The following is a 16,097-nucleotide window of genomic DNA, read 5'->3' on the forward strand; positions in this document are numbered from 1 at the left end:
TACTCATGGTATTTTTTCTTCATAATAGCATCCATTGCCACATTTTGCCCATTTTTTCTTCTCAGTGTCTATCATCTATTATCTTAGCATACCAGGATTATGATAATGATCTTCGATCTTCTACTTTAGCTTGGTGCTTCACTGCACGATTAATACAAATATTTTTCAAGCACATACTTCTTCATGCTAATGCTCCTGTTCAAAATAAAGAGAGAGTTGCTGTTGTCCATCAATTCAAATTCACCTTAGGAGGGATAAATGTCTTGACTTTTGCTTTTTAATTTCTTAATTTCAAACTGCTGCTCTTAGACCTTTCTCTGACTACCTCTGGCCCTTTAAAATATTAGACATATCAATACTTCTTGTTAAAGGGACTTGTTTGTATATGACACACATTTCATACAGTGAAAAATAATCACCTCCTCACAATGGAATATGTATTATTTGCTCTAATTTTTATGTGAAATTAAACATTTTATAGGTGAGAATTTAATCCATATTATCATCATCCTAGAACTTCCTAGTATAAATAACTTAATTTGTTTTCCCTCTTTCTAGGAAGAATTTACATGTATAAAGGATCGAGAGGGTAACAGGCAGAAAGGCCAGGGGTCTCCAAATGGAGGAAATAATCTGCAAGTGTCAGACATTTTTATCTCTCTCTTAAGCGGCAGGAGGAAACAAACTAGTGATACATTTTTTTTCCCCTTCTCTATACAAATTTAAAAAAGAGGTTTCTCTTAAGATACTGTGTTGTCATAATGACACCTGGTCCCACCTGAAGTTAACTATTCTCAAACCTGGAGTTAACCAATGTATTTTTCTTATGGAAATGTTTGTCTTAAACTGTGTTAATATACTATGCTTTTACCCCAGACTGTAATGGCTCAGAACCTACTTGACAAACCACTGTGTTATACTCAGACATTGTTCCCCTAATCTATGTAAAAGAAACTATGTATATGGTAATCTGTCCTTCTACAAGATTCAAGTCAATCATTTTATGGCCTGAGATGACTTGTCTGGTGCCAAGATTATCCCAAAATACATCTTATGGATGAGGGGCCTGGTGCCATTCTGAGTTTTAAGACATTCCTTTATTTCATTAACAAACTACTAGTGACTATATAACATCCAGCTGAAGACTAGCAGGGGGGTACTCTTCCTGCCCCCTTCTGATGCCTATGTCAGAAGCTTTCTCTATCTTCTTTATACTTTAATAAAACTTTATTACACAAAAGCTCTGAGCAATCAAGCCTTGTCTCTGGCCCCAGATTGAATTCTTCTCCAGAGGCTGAGAATCCCGGCGTCTTTTCATGGTTCAGCAGCAAACTTTCAGGACTATCTGATTAAATACATAAATTATTCTGAAGAAAAATGAAAGGAAAATACTCTTGCCACATAGCCAGACACGCTTAAGTATCTTGCCCAAAAGGAATCATCTGTTTCTGCTCATAGGCACAGGACACATTACCATGGTAACCGTAACTAGTGGTCTCTAACTGGATGTGAATTTTATACAATTATTTGAAATACTTAGGCATCAAGTCACGATAAAGTGCAATTTCTGTAATATATATTTTGGTATGCCTGGAAAATCCCATGGACGGAGGAGCCTGGTAGGCTGCAGTCCACGGGGTCGCTAAGAGTTGGATAGGACTGAGCATCTTCACTTTCACTTTCATGCATTGGAGAAGGAAATGGCAACCCACTCCAGTACTCTTGCCTGGAGAATCCCAGGGATGGCAGAGCCTGGTGGGCTGCTGTCTATGGGGTCGCACAGAGTTGGACACGACTGAAGCGACTTAGCAGCAGCAGCAGCAGCAGGATGTTTTTTATCTCAAAAATTTTATTGAGGAAAAGTTTCATCATACTGTCTATTCATTTGCTTAACTAAACAGCTTACTCAACACTTACCATGGGCACCATGTGTGCTAAGCATGTTAGAGGAGTTGAAAGTACCTTAACTGAGAGTAATTTCTCTAGTAAAATCAGTTTGTCATGGGGTAAACAGAATACCTGGAAAGACCGTTTTCCCTAAGAGCTTTTTTAATTTTAGTAAGATCTGATCATAATAACTAGATTGGTATATCAGAGCCTGCAAGTAATGTGGGAAAAGGTTTGTAGCTGGGCAGACTGCCCACAGTATCCAGGTACCCACTGTAACCCCAGACAGCAGGCTCCTTCTTTTTGGTCTCAAACATGCTGTCTGCGGCTACTTTCAGGGAAGGCAAAGTCAGGGGAGATAAATCTTTATGTTTCTTTCAATGGAGCTTGGACACGTCCTTTCAGCTAGTGCCAACCTGAGGAAACTGAAAATGCCTACTAATGAGAATGGAAGAAGGTTGTGACCCTCCAGTGGTTTTCCCAAACCAAATACACCATAGATTCAGATCAAGGGTTAAGCATCTCAGTTTTAGAGGATACACATAATAATTTCAAAAATGTATGTGTTGGGGCATCCCTGACGGCTCAGTGGTAAAGAATCTGCCTGCTGATGCAGGAGACACGGGTTCAATCCCTGGTCCAGGAAGAGCCCACATGTCTCAGAGCAACTGAGCCTGTGTGCCACAGCTGCTGAGCCTGTGCTCTAGAGCCCAAGGGCTGTAACTACTGAAGTCCTCGAGCCGGTGCTCTGCAACAAGAGAAATCACTGCAACGAAAAGCTCACGTACCTCTCAGGTAGAGTGTAACTCCCACTCTCCACAAGTAGAGAAAGCCCACGCAGCAGCAAGACCAATACAACCCCAAATAAATAAAGTAAAATTATTTGAAAAAAAAAATGACATGTGATGATCTCAAATAATTATCTCAAAGTAAAAAGGTTAAAAATATATGTGCAATTTGAAACAATTTCTTTGCCCTGGCATTGTCCCTGCCTACCTTCCCCTGTAGGGAGGATGCATTCCCTATTTTCTTGTTCTGCTAATATTTTGCCTGATGAAAGCAGGAGATGTATCAACTAGGACTGGGTCTCTGGTCAAGTAGCAATGCAACCCTGAAAGAGCAAGGCTCTTTTGTCAGGGACCCAACCTCTTTCCAGCTCAGTTCTCTACACCTTCCCCAAAGGGGCTGGTGTTTGCCCTCCTGGTCCAAGGAGGCAACCTGCTCCATGCAGCAGGAAAAACAGGAAAGGCTGGAGAAAGGCAAAGGAATGCATCACAGCCATCTTTTAAGGTAAGTTTCTAGAATATGCCACAAGATTACTTCTGTTTTCATAACTCACCATACACAAGTTGCTCACTCTTCACTGCACTCACTGATGAGAAACAGTCCCTTCTTCATGGCCCTGTTCCCGGCCAATGACTCTAACAATTAATACTCGCATTGTATTTTACGTGCTAGGCACTGTTCTGGTGTAATAAGAAGCCTAATGGGCCAGCGATTGACATAATATAGGCAACATTACAGTCGGAACAATAATAGGAGTGGCCATCTGTTACTGAGAGCTTACTACCTGTTGGGCATTGTGTTAAATGCCTTATCTATGATGTAATCAGTACTCAGATTGGTCCACATCGCAAGGTAGATATTTTCCGTATTTTACAGGTGAAGAAACTGAAGATAACTGAGACGACGAATTTGCCTGAGGGCACACAGGTGGTAAAACATAAACCTACAATTTGAACGAGAATTTGGACCTAAATATGTTTTTCTAAAAACTCTCTTCATAGTGAAACACTTTCTCCTACTTGGAGAAAAGTGGGAGGTAATTAAATGTTGGAGCTGGGATCTGGAGTTAGATTTGAATCTCAGCTTTACTGTTAAAAGCTCTGTGAACTGGGACATTTCATTTAATCTTTTAGGTTTTGTTTCCTCATCTGGAAAAAGGGATAATAACTTCATAGTAAAAATGTAAGGAAAGCATCCATGTAGAATACTCAATGTAGTAAGGATGTGGTGAATCTCTAACAATTATTATTAGTAGTAGCAGTAGTAGCATTTTAGACAGCACTCTTTAGGATAAAGTGAACAAGAGGTAAAATTAGATATATTAGCCAGAAATCACTGCAATGATCAAAAGGTGATAGAACTTAGAAGAGTAGGGACAGTTGTACAAGAATAAATGTTTCACTTATTATCAGAAATACAGGAAGATATTCTTCAGTTCAGTTCAGTTCAGTTCAGTCGCTCAATCGTGTCTGACTCTTTGTGACCCCATGAATCTCAGGACACCAGGCTTCCCTGTCCATCCCCAACTCCCGGAGTTCACTCAGATTCACGTCCATCGAGTCAGTGATGCCATCCAGCCATCTCATCCTCTGTCGTCCCCTTCTCCTCCTGCCCCCAATCCCTCCAGCATCAAAGTCTTTTCCATTGAGTCAACTCTTCGCATGAGGTGGCCAAAGTATTGGAGTTTCAGCTTTAGCATCATTCCTTCCAAAGCAATCCAAGGGCTGATCTCCTTCAGAATGGACTGGTTGGATCTCCTTGCAGTCCAAGGGACTCTCAAGAGTATTCTCCAACACCACAGTTCAAAAGCATCAATTCTTTGGCACTCAGCCTTCTTCACAGTCCAACTCTCACATCCATACATTACCACTAAAACCATAGCCTTGAGTAGACGGACCTTAGTCGGCAAAATAATGTCTCTGCTTTTGAATAATGCTATCTAGGTTGGTTGTAACTTTTCTTCCAAGGAGTAAGCGTCTTTAAATTTCATGGCTGCAGTCACCATCTGCAGTGATTTTGGAGCCCAAAAAATAAAGTCTGACACTGTTTCCACTGTTTCCCATCTATTTGCCATGAAGTGATGGGACCAGATGCCATGATCTTCGTTTTCTGAATGTTGGGCTTTAAGCCAACTTTTTCACTCTCCTCTTTCACTTTCATCAAGAGGCTGTTTAGTTCCTCTTCACTTTCTGCCATAAGGGTGGTGTTATCTGCATATCTGAGGTTATTGATATTTATTACCTCCTTATTCTCCGTTCCTTACATTGACCAAGATGGGAACATCATATCGATTTAATTTATGAATTTTTCAGATCCTGAAGAAACAATGCTAATAATATACAAAGTATTTTTTAATGACTTGCTCAACAGCTAAGTAGCCACTTTTTACATTAAAAAGTATTTTAAAAAATTTAAACACAAATTTGTAAGGCAGAATTATTCAGAGAAACTTTTTTTTTTTTAAGTAGCTGGCTTATGAATGAAGGCTATGTGAAGCCATATTGCCCATGGATTTTTAACAATTAAGCATTTAAAAAAGTCTTAGTTAAAACTGCAATTTTTCTGGTACAAATTTAACTAATATGCAGAGTACATCATGAGAAATGCTGGGCTAGAAGAAGCACAAGCTGGAATCAAGATTGCTGGGAGAAATATCAATAACCTCAGATATGCAGATGACACCACACTTATGGCAGAAAGTGAAGAGGAACTAAAAAGCCTCTTGATGAAACTGAAAGAGGAGAGTGAAAAAGTTGGCTTAAAGCCCAACATTCAGAAAATGAAGATCATGGCATCTGGTCCCATCACTTCATGGCAAATAGATGGCAAAACAGTGGAAACAGTGTCAGACTTTACTTTTGGGGGCTCCAAAATCACTACAGATGGTGACTGCAGCCATGAAATTAAAAGACGCTTACTCCTTGGAAGGAACATTATGACCAACCTAGATAGCATATTCAAAAGCAGAGACATTATTTTGCCAACAAAGGTCCGTCTAGTCAAGGCTATGGTTTTTCCAGTAGTCATGTATGGATGTGAGAGTTGGACTGTGAAGAAAGCTGAAGGCCGAAGAATTGATGCTTTTGAACTGTGGTGTTAGAGAAGACTCTTGAGAGTCCCTTGGACTGCAAGGAGATCCAACCAGTCCATTCTAAAGGAGATCAGTCCTGGGTGTTCTTTGGAAGGAATGATGCTGAGGCTGAAACTCCAGTACTATGGCCACCTCATGTGAAGAGTTGATTCATTGGAAAAGACTCCGATGCTGGGAGGGATTGGGGGCAGGAGGAGAAGGGGACAACAGAGGATGAGATGGCTGGATGGCATCACCTACTCGATGGATGTGAGTTTGAGTGAACTCCGGGAGTTGATGATGGACAGGGAGGCCTGGCATGCAGCAATTCATGGGGTCGCAGAGTCGGACATGACTGAATGACTGAACTGACTGACTGACTATAATAACTGTTGGAGTAGGAAATGGCAACCTACTCTAGTATTCTTTCCAGGAAAATTCCATGGACAGAAGAGCCTGGCAGGCCACGGTTAATGGGGTCGCAAAGAGATGGACATGACTGAGCAACTGAGCACGTACTCACTATAATCATATTAGGAAATTTTTAAAAGCAAACAGCTAGAGACCTAGAGAAATTAAATCAGAAACTTTTAAACAAAGTCTGTGGCTAAGAAGCAAATTTTTAGAAATTCCCTTTACTCTCAAATGATTTGTCTAGAGAAATCCAGTCCTCTTAAAACTGAGTTCCCCTGAGATTATGGTTAATACTTCTATCCCAAACTTTTTCCCCTTTCTTGTCCTACCTCTGTTCCCCTCAGGATTGAGGAGTATCAGAGAAAGAGGAGGGAGGCACTGAAATCAAGCAGAACCCTGTGGAGTCTTCCCAGGTATAAATGTCCCTTCATATCCCCCATTATCTTAATGATAAGAATAGTAGAGTCACAAGACTCCTCATCCCTCCTGAAGGAATATATAAAGCTATCTGATGCATATCCATGAGTTGCTCAGTAAAAACTAAGTCACCCCCACCCAGTGGAGGAGGATGACTGAATGCTATCCAGAAGCGCGCAGACCCCAGGCTGGAGCCAGAGGGTTGATGACAGAGATTCCTGAAACATCACTCTGTTACTTCACCACCAGCCAATGAGTCAGAATGTCCATGAGCTGATGAAGCATCCTGAGACCCTGTTATCTTCATCCTAATTATCTTCCCTAACCCTTGTTTAAAAGCCACTGGGGAGTTCTGAGCTGCCCTTTCTCTTTGCTTGCCACCCTGCAAAGAAACCCTTACTTTGTTGCAAATACCCTCTGTTCGAGTTTGGCTTTCTATGCCACAGGCCCATGAGCCCTTGCTCTGTTACATTAGAAAAGTTCTTTATTGAAAATCTATGGAAATTAAAAAAAAAAAAATCCAGTGGACTGAATACAGCTTGAGGTAAGGAAAGCCTACAGAGAGTAATCAATTTTGTGGCTTTCACAGTGTTTAGCTGTGAAGATTTCTGCATCTCTTCCAGAAGCCAAATGTAGGAATTTGTTCCTTAGATGTCACAATTGTAGTTCTTGGAGTTTAGTTTTCCAAGCAAAAGAAAGTGTTGTGAAATGGAGAGTAAATTGGATTTTCATTAGGAAATCTGGTTTTTAAGTCTTTCTTGTTAGTCTCTCTCTCTCCTCCTCATTTTAATGGTAGAGTTTTCTCACCCCTCTGGGGTTGGAACTGAGGGAATTATTAGCGTCTTCAGTTAACGAGTGGTGTGGTCTCATCAATGCTCTCGGGACATGAAAGCTGTTCCTCATGGAGTGGACTGGTGCTCCAGTAACATCAGATGGCTTCTTCTTCTTTTTTTAATTGGGGCATACTTGCTTTACAATGTTGTGTTAGTTTCTGCTATACGGCGAAGTGAGTCAGCCATGTGTATACGTATTTGTTGTTGTTTAGTCTCTCAGTCATCATGTCCAACTCTTTTGTGACCCATATACTGTAGCCTGCCAGGCTCCTCTGTCCATGGGATTTTCCAGGTAAGAATACTGGAGTGGGTTGCCATTTCTTCCTCCAGAGGATCTTCCCGACCCAGGGACTGAACTCCCAAGTCTCCGCATATCCTTCATAGCAAGTGGATTCTTTATTGCTGAGCCACCAGTATCCCTTCCCTTTTGGACTCCACTCCCACCCCCTTACCCCACCTCTCTAGGTCATCAACAGACCACAGAGCTGAGCTCCCAGTGCTGAACTAGCTATCTGTTTTACACATGGCGGTGCCCATATGACAGATGGCTTCTGGATGTTCCCGAGCTCTGTGCTGCGTCCATACACTGAACAGTGAGTCTGCATCTACCAGTGTCCGACATCTCATAAGACGGCAAACAGAAATGCTGAGTAAGGAAGAGCCTTACTACCTCCAGGGAACTCGCTGTCTAGTAGCGTTTCAGCCTTCGTTCTCCCCCCGACACTTTCTGTCAGAACGCTCCTACTTGGCTAATCTCATGTTTATCTCACCACTTATTTCAGGCATCATCGTTTCCTGGAATCTGTCCCTCATCCATCTCCATCCTCACAAGATGCCCTCCCTCCAGCCCGTGCCCCTCCACTGTACCCCTCTAGCACCGTACGTCTCTCTTGTGTACCATGTTACACCTCTGTGTATTGTATATCACCTTTTCTGCTACTATTTCCCCAACTACCTTGCAGACTCTTGGAAGGTGAAGACAGCATCTTATTCCTTGTAGTTTTCTCACTAGAATGCCTGTTATCGAGTAAATGTATACAAAGTAAATATATACAAAGATATCTGGATTTATTACATGGTAACATTCAGAAAACTAAGATCATGGCATCTGGTCCCATCATTTCATGGGAAATAGATGGGGAAACAGTAGAAACAGTGTCAGACTTTATTTTGGGGGGCTCCAAAATCACTGCAGATGGTGATTGCAGCCAGAGCTTCCCTGGGGGCTCAGAGGTTAAAGCGTCTGCCTCCAATGAGGGAGACCCGGGTTTGATCCCTGGGTAGGGAAGATCCCCTGGAGAAGGAAATGGCAATTCACTCCAGTATTCTTGCCTGGAGAATCCCCTGGATGGAGAAGCCTAGTAGGTTACAGTCCACGGGGTCACAAAGAGTCGGACACGACTGAGCGACTTCACCTACTCCTTGGAAGGAAAGTTATGACCAATCTAGATAGCATATTGAAAAGCAGAGACATTACTTGGCCAACAAAGGTCCATCTAGTCAAGGATATGGTTTTTCCAGTAGTCATGTATGGATGTGAGAGTTGGACTGTGAAGAAAGCTGAGTGCCAAAGAATTGATGCTTTTGAACTGTGGTGTTGGAGAATACTCTTGAGAGTCCCTTGGACTGCAAGGAGATCCAACCGGTCCATTCTGAAGGAGATCAGTCCTGGGATTTCTTTGGAAGGAATGATGCTGAGGCTGAAACTCCAGTACTATGGCCACCTCATGTGAAGAGTTGACTCATTGGAAAAGACTCTGCTGCTGGGAGGGATTGGGGGCAGGAGGAGAAGGGGATGATAGAGGATGAGATGGCTGGATGGCATCACTGACTCGATGGACGTGAGTCTGAGTGAACACCAGGAGTTGATGATGGACAGGGAGGCCTGGCATGCTGTAATTCATGGGGTTGCAAAGAGTTGGACATGACTGAGTGACTGAACTGAACTGAACTGAACTGAAGTTAATAACTTCATGATTTAGCAAGATTAAACTTTCCATGTTTAGCAAGATTAACAACGACCTGGGGCAAGTATTCTAGGAAAAGGTATCCTGTAGAAAGAGCTCTGGGACTCACTGGATTCTCCCAGCTGTTTCATATGCTTCCTGAGTGTCACTTGCTGGAAGGTGACTTGTGAATGTCACTTCTTGCTCTCGACATGGCCACAAAGCCTTGATTAGAGTTATTCTTCTAAATTGAGCATTTCCTTTAGACTTTTCTGAGTAGAAAGTGCAATTTTTATAGTATGAGAGCTTTTGGTTAACTTAGCTATGGCAATTTGTGGTTTTTTTGCACTCTCTAATTTTATCTCTTGAAAATAAGTATCTTTTTTGGTGTAATCTTGGGTTGCAGGAGGTCGCATTCTTCATAGTGACAGTTTTGAGTGGGAAGTTTGAGTTTTGAGTTTGGATTTGTTCAAACAAAGGACACTGGAAAAGCTCTTCTTAGAAGACTGGCTGGGGTGGCAGACTCAGAAATCTAGGATACTCTAGAATTCCTGGGATTTCTGTGGATCTGAAAAATAGCAACTTTGACTGGGGGCGGGGGGAAAGGTTTAAAACAATTTCCTTTCCCCAAAATCCTTAGAAATTAAAATGGCTTAGATCATCGGAAAGTAGAGTCTTATGAGGATAGAGAAAAACAGATCCCTTGGTACAATATAAAAATTCAGAATGCTTTCAATCTGATCTAGAGAAATTGAGTCAGAACTGGACAGCTCTTTCAACTCTTTAAAGGATTTTATGATCTGTTGGGACAGCAACTTGGAGGTGGTATATCTACTTACAAATCAAATATTTCTAAAAGTTTTAAAAATGAAATAACATACAAACACAAGGAAGCAAAAGAAATTTATATTTTGAAGAAAGTTGATTTTTGTAATTAAAGCTAAGTAATACATTTTATATATTATAAAAAATATTTTTAGCATATTTTCATGAAAACATTACACTTTTTATTGGTGTGTAACAAAACAGTTCCTAAATAAGCAGTTTCTGTATTTGTGTTTTCAACCTGTTCTTCAGAATAGCATTTCAGTTGCTTCCTGAAAAGCAAAAACAATACAAACATGTTTTAAGAACATATAGTGTGATTTTAAAATATGTTTAATTAATTTTAACTTTCTTACTATTTCATGGAACGGTTAATAACACAAAAATCAGTATTTCAGAGTTTACCAATTTAAGTTGCTCTTGTGCGGAACTGTGGAGAGAGAACAGTGGTCCTTATATATTGTAGTTTTCACATTCAAGTTTTCTAATTTTATTTAGTATAATTTCACAACTCTCTTAAAAGTAAAATGCTGTTAATTCAGAATGCAAAGTTATTAAAAAAGAAAAACAGAATTTCATCACCGGTTGCTATGATCTGAATATGTGTGCGTGCTGTGTCTGACTCTTTGCAATCCCATGGACTGTGGCCTGCCAGGCTCCACCGTCCATGGAATTTTTCAGGCAAGAATACTGGAGTGGGTGGCCATTTGGTCCTCCAGGGATCTTCCCAACCCAGGAATTGAACCCACCCAGGAATTTCTTAAGTCTCTTGCATTGGCAGGCAGATTCTTTACCAATAGCGCCACCTGGGAAACCCCATCTGAATGGGAAAGAAAGTGAAAGTCGCTCAGTTGTGTGTCCTTGTGTGTCCAACTCTTTGCTACCCCATGAACTATACAGCCCATGGAATTCTCCAGGCCAGAATACTGGAGTAGCCTTTCCCTTCTCCAGGGAATCTTCCCAACCCAGGGATTGAACCCAGTCTCCTGCATTGCAGGTGGAATCTTTAACAGCTGAGCCACCAGGGAAGCCACACCTCAAATTTATGTTTTAAAACCTAATGTCCAATGTGATGGTATTAGGGATAGGGCTTTTGATAGGTGCTTAGGTCTTGAGGGCAGAGCTTCCATGAATGTGATTAGTATTCTTATAAGAGACTTCACAGAATTCCCCAGCCCCTTCAACCACATAAAGATACAGTGGAAGTCTGTGACCCAGAAAAGGGCCCTTATTTGACCATGCTGGCACCCTGATCTCAGACTTCTGGCCTCCAGAATTGTGAGAAATAAATTTATGTTGTTCTTAAGCCATTCAATCTTTGGTATTTTGTTATAGCAGCCAGAAAGGACGAAGACAGTGTTTAAGTCTTCTCATGTCTTAATTGAAGAATTATGGATTATTTAGTAGCAAAGGGGAAGCAGTTAACTTTTTCATCTGGGAAAAAAAAGTGCTAAAAGACACCAAGAATGTTATCATTTACCAATGACTTGACAGTAGGATTTTCTGAATTTTGTAAAATTCCAAAGTTGTAAGATACAAGTAGGGAGAAACACAGTGAAGATAATTAGGGCAAAAAATATGTTTAATGAAGAAACACAAAATGCACAAATATAATAATACTGTACAAATATAATAATAATAAGTAGTACTTATACTTTATATTTTAATGCTTCTTGGAAGAAAGAAATGAAATTTAGCAGTACCTATCACATTATTATAAAACAGACAGCAAGTTTTACTCTTACTAGAATTCTAGGGACCAGAAAACTGGCATTAAAATACAATAACTTGTGTGCTGCTCTTTACCTTTGATCCCTCAGCTCCAAACACATCCTCTCTATTATCTATAAGAGGCAGGGCTGGGACTTTTCAAATTGTGCTTCTCCCTTGACAGCTGGTTTCTAATTAGTTTCTACCAGGAGGAGGGAAGAACAGATTATTTCTTCCTGAAGCCCCAGGCTCCCGTTGTTCTGCCACTCTCCCAGAAAGCCAGCCTTATTGCATCCCTTCATCCTGACTGTTTTTTTAATTTTAAATTTAGTCTTGGCTTTTAGTACTGAAATACTTCATTCTCCTTCTAAATTATTCAGTCCAATTCAGTTCAGTCATTCAGTCATGTCTGACTCTTTGCAACTTCATGGACTGCAGCGTGCCAGGCCTCCCTGTCCATCACCAACTCCTGGAGTTTACTCAAACTCATGTCCATTGAGTTGGTGATGCCATCCAACCATCTCAATCTCTGTTGTCCCCTTCTCCCACCTTCGATTTTTCCCAGCATCAGGGTCTGTTGAATTGAGTCAGTTCTTTGCATCTGGTGGCCAAAGTCTTGGAGATTCAGTTTCAGCATCAGTCCTTCCAAAGAATATTCAGGATTGATTTCCTTTAGCATGGACTGGTTGATCTTCTTGCAGTCCAAGGGACTCTCAAGAGTCTTCTCCAACACCACAGTTCAAAATCATCAATTCTTTGGCGCTCAGCTTTCTTTATAGTCCAACTCTCACATTCATACATGATTACTGGAAGAACCATAGCTTTCACTAGATGGACCTTTGTTGGCCAAGTAATGCCTCTGCTTTTTAATATGCTGTCTCGGTTGGTCATAACTTCCAAGGAGCAAGTGTCTTTTAATTTCATGGCTGCAGTCACCATCTGCAGTGACTTTGGAGACCAAAACAATAAAGTCTGTCACTGTTTCCACTGTTTCCCCATCTATTTGCCATGAAGTGATGGGATCAGATGCCATGATCTTAGTTTTCTGAATGCTGAGCTTTAAGCCAACGTTTTCACTCCTCTCCTCTTTCACTGTCATCAAGAGGCTTTTTAGTTTTTCTTCGCTTTCTGCCATAAGAGTGGTGTCATCTGCATATCTGAGGTTATTGATATTTCTCCCAGCAATCTTGATTCCAGCTTGTGCTTCATCCAGCCCAGTGTTTTTCATGATGTACTCTGCATATAAGTTAAATAAGCACGGTAACAATATACAGCCTTGATGTACTCCTTTTCCTATATGGAACCAGTTGGTTGTTCCAGGTCCAGTTCTAACTGTTGCTTCTTGATCTGCATACAGATTTCTCAGGAGGCAGGTCAAGTGGTCTGGTATTCCCATCTCTTGAAGAATTTTCCACAGTTTGTTCTGATCCACACAGTCAAAGGCTTTGGCATAGTCAATAAAGCAGGAATAGATGTTTTTCTGGAACTCTTGCTTTCTCGATGATCCAACAGATGTTGGTAATTTGATTGCTGGTTCCTCTTTCTTTTTAAATCCAGCTTGAACATCTGAAAGTTCAAGGTTCATATACTGTTGAAGCCTGGCTTGGAGAATTTTGAGCATTACTTTGCTAGCAGGTGAGACGAATGCAATGTGCTATAGTTTGAGTATTCTTTGGCATTGCCTTTCTTTGTGACTGGAATGAAAACTGACTTTTTCCAGTCCTGTGGTCACCACTGAGTTTTCCAAATTTGCTGGCATATTGAGTGCAGCACTTTCACAGCATCATCTTTTAGGATTTGAAACAGTTCAACTGTAATTCCATCACTACCACTAGCTTTGTTCGCAGTGATGCTTTCTAAAGCCCATTTGACTTCACATTCCAGGATGTCTGGCTCTAGGTGAGTGATCACACCATCATGATTATCTGGGTCATGAATTTTTTTTGTATAGTTCTTCTGTGTATTCTTGCCACCTGTTCTTAATATCTTCTGCTTATGTTAGGTCCATACAATTTCTGTCCTTTATTGAGCCCATCTTTGCAGGTGTACAAACCCGAACCCAAAACAATAAAGTAAATGGCAACGGGATCATACTTATCAATAATTACCTTAAATGTAAATGGGTTGAATGCCCCAACCTAAAGGCAAAGACTGGCTGAATGGATACAAAAACAAGATCCCTATATATGCTGCCTACAAGAGACCCACCTCAAAACAAGGGACGCATACAGACTGAAAGTGAAGGGCTGGAAAAAGATATATCACGCAAATAGAGACCAAAAGAAAGCAGGAGTGGCAATACTCATATCCGATAAAATAGACTTTAAAGCAAAGGCTGTGAAAAGAGACAAAGAAGGCCACTACATAATGATCAAAGGATCAATCCAAGAAGAAGATATAACAATTATAAATATATATGCACCCAACATAGGAGCACCACAATACATAAGACAAATGCTAACAAGTATGAAAGGGGAAATCAACAATAACACAGTAATAGTGGGAGATTTTAATACCCCACTCACACCTATGGACAGATCAACTAAACAGAAAATTAACAAAGAAATGCAAACTTTAAATGATACAATAGACCAGTTAGACCTAATTGATATCTATAGGACATTTCACCCCAAAACAATGAATTTCACCTTTTTCTCAAGTGCTCACAGAACCTTCTCTAGGATAGATCACATCCTGGGCCATAAATCTAACCTTGATAAATTCAAAAAAATCAAAATCATTCCAAGCATCTTTTCTGACCATAACGCATTAAGATTAGATCTCAATTACAGAAGAAACACTATTAAAAATTCCAACATATGGAGGCTGAACAACATGCTTCTGAATAACCAACAATTCACAGAAGAAATGAAAAAAGAAATCAAAATATGCATAGAAATGAATGAAAATGAAAACACAACAACTCAAAACCTGTGGGACACTATAAAAGCAGTGCTAAGAGGAAAGTTCATAGCAATACAGGCACACCTCAAGAAACAAAAAAAAAAGTCAAATAAATAACCTAACTCTATACCTAAAGCAACTAGAAAAGGAAGAAATGGAGAACCCCTGAGTTAGTAGAAGGAAAGAAATCTTTAAAATTAGGGCAGAAATAAATGCAAAAGAAACAAAAGACACCATAGCAAAAATCAACAAAGCCAAAAGCTGGTTCTTTGAAAGGATAAATAAAATTGACAAGCCATTAGCCAGACTCATCAAGAAGCAAAGAGAGAAAAATCAAATCAATAAAATTAGAAATGAAAATGGAGAGATCACAACAGACAACACAGAAATACAAAGGATCATAAGAGACTACTATCAGCAATTATATGCCAATAAAATGGACAACGTGGAAGAAATGGACAAATTCTTAGAAAAGTACAACTTTCCAAAACTGAACCAGGAAGAAATAGAAAATCTTAACAGATCCATCACAAGCATGGAAATTGAAACTGTAATCAGAAATCTTTCAGAAAACAAAAGCCCATGTCCAGATGGCTTCACAGCTGAATTCTACCAAAAATTTAGAGAAGAGCTAACGCCTATCCTACTCAAACTCTTCCAGAAAATTGCAGAGGAAGGTAAACTTCCAAACTCATTCTATGAGGCTACCATCACCCTAATACCAAAACCTGACAAAGATGCCACAAAAAAAGAAAACTGCAGGCCAATATCACTGATGAACATAGATGCAAAAATCCTCAACAAAATTCTAGCAATCAGAATCCAACAACACATTAAAAAGATCATACACCATGACCAAGTGGGCTTTATCCCAGGGATGCAAGGATTCTTCAATATCCGCAAATCAATCAATGTAATTCACCACATTAACAAATTGAAAAATAAAAGCCATATGATTATCTCAATAGATGCAGAGAAAGCCTTTGACAAAATTCAACATCCATTTATGATAAAAACTCTCCAGAAAGCAGGAATAGAAGGAACATACCTCAACATAATAAAAGCTATATATGACAAACCCACAGCAAACATTATCCTCAATGGTGAAAAATTGAAAGCATTTCCCCTAAAGTCAGGAACAAGACAAGGGTGCTCACTTTCACCGCTACTATTCAACATAGTTCTGGAAGTTTTGGCCACAGCAATCAGACCAGAAGAAGAAATAAAAGGAATCCAAATTGGAAAAGAAGAAGTAGAACTCTCACTGTTTGCAGATGACATGATCCTCTACATAGAAAACCCTAA

General features: G+C 40.2%; 1 protein-coding gene across 1 annotated transcript in view; it reads right to left on the reverse strand.

Annotated features, from left to right (window-relative positions):
• Window positions 1-10,239: 10,239 nt before the first annotated feature.
• PKHD1L1 (PKHD1 like 1) overlaps window positions 10,240-16,097 on the reverse strand; it is a 179,329-nt gene continuing 173,471 nt past the window's right edge. Inside the window, exon 78 of the mRNA XM_069601129.1 lies at window positions 10,240-10,450. The gene's annotated coding sequence lies outside the window, so the exon portion shown is untranslated. The remainder of the gene's footprint in view (window positions 10,451-16,097) is intronic.

The sequence above is a fragment of the Ovis canadensis genome, chromosome 9 (assembly GCF_042477335.2).
Source record: "Ovis canadensis isolate MfBH-ARS-UI-01 breed Bighorn chromosome 9, ARS-UI_OviCan_v2, whole genome shotgun sequence".
NCBI lineage: Eukaryota > Metazoa > Chordata > Mammalia > Artiodactyla > Bovidae > Ovis > Ovis canadensis.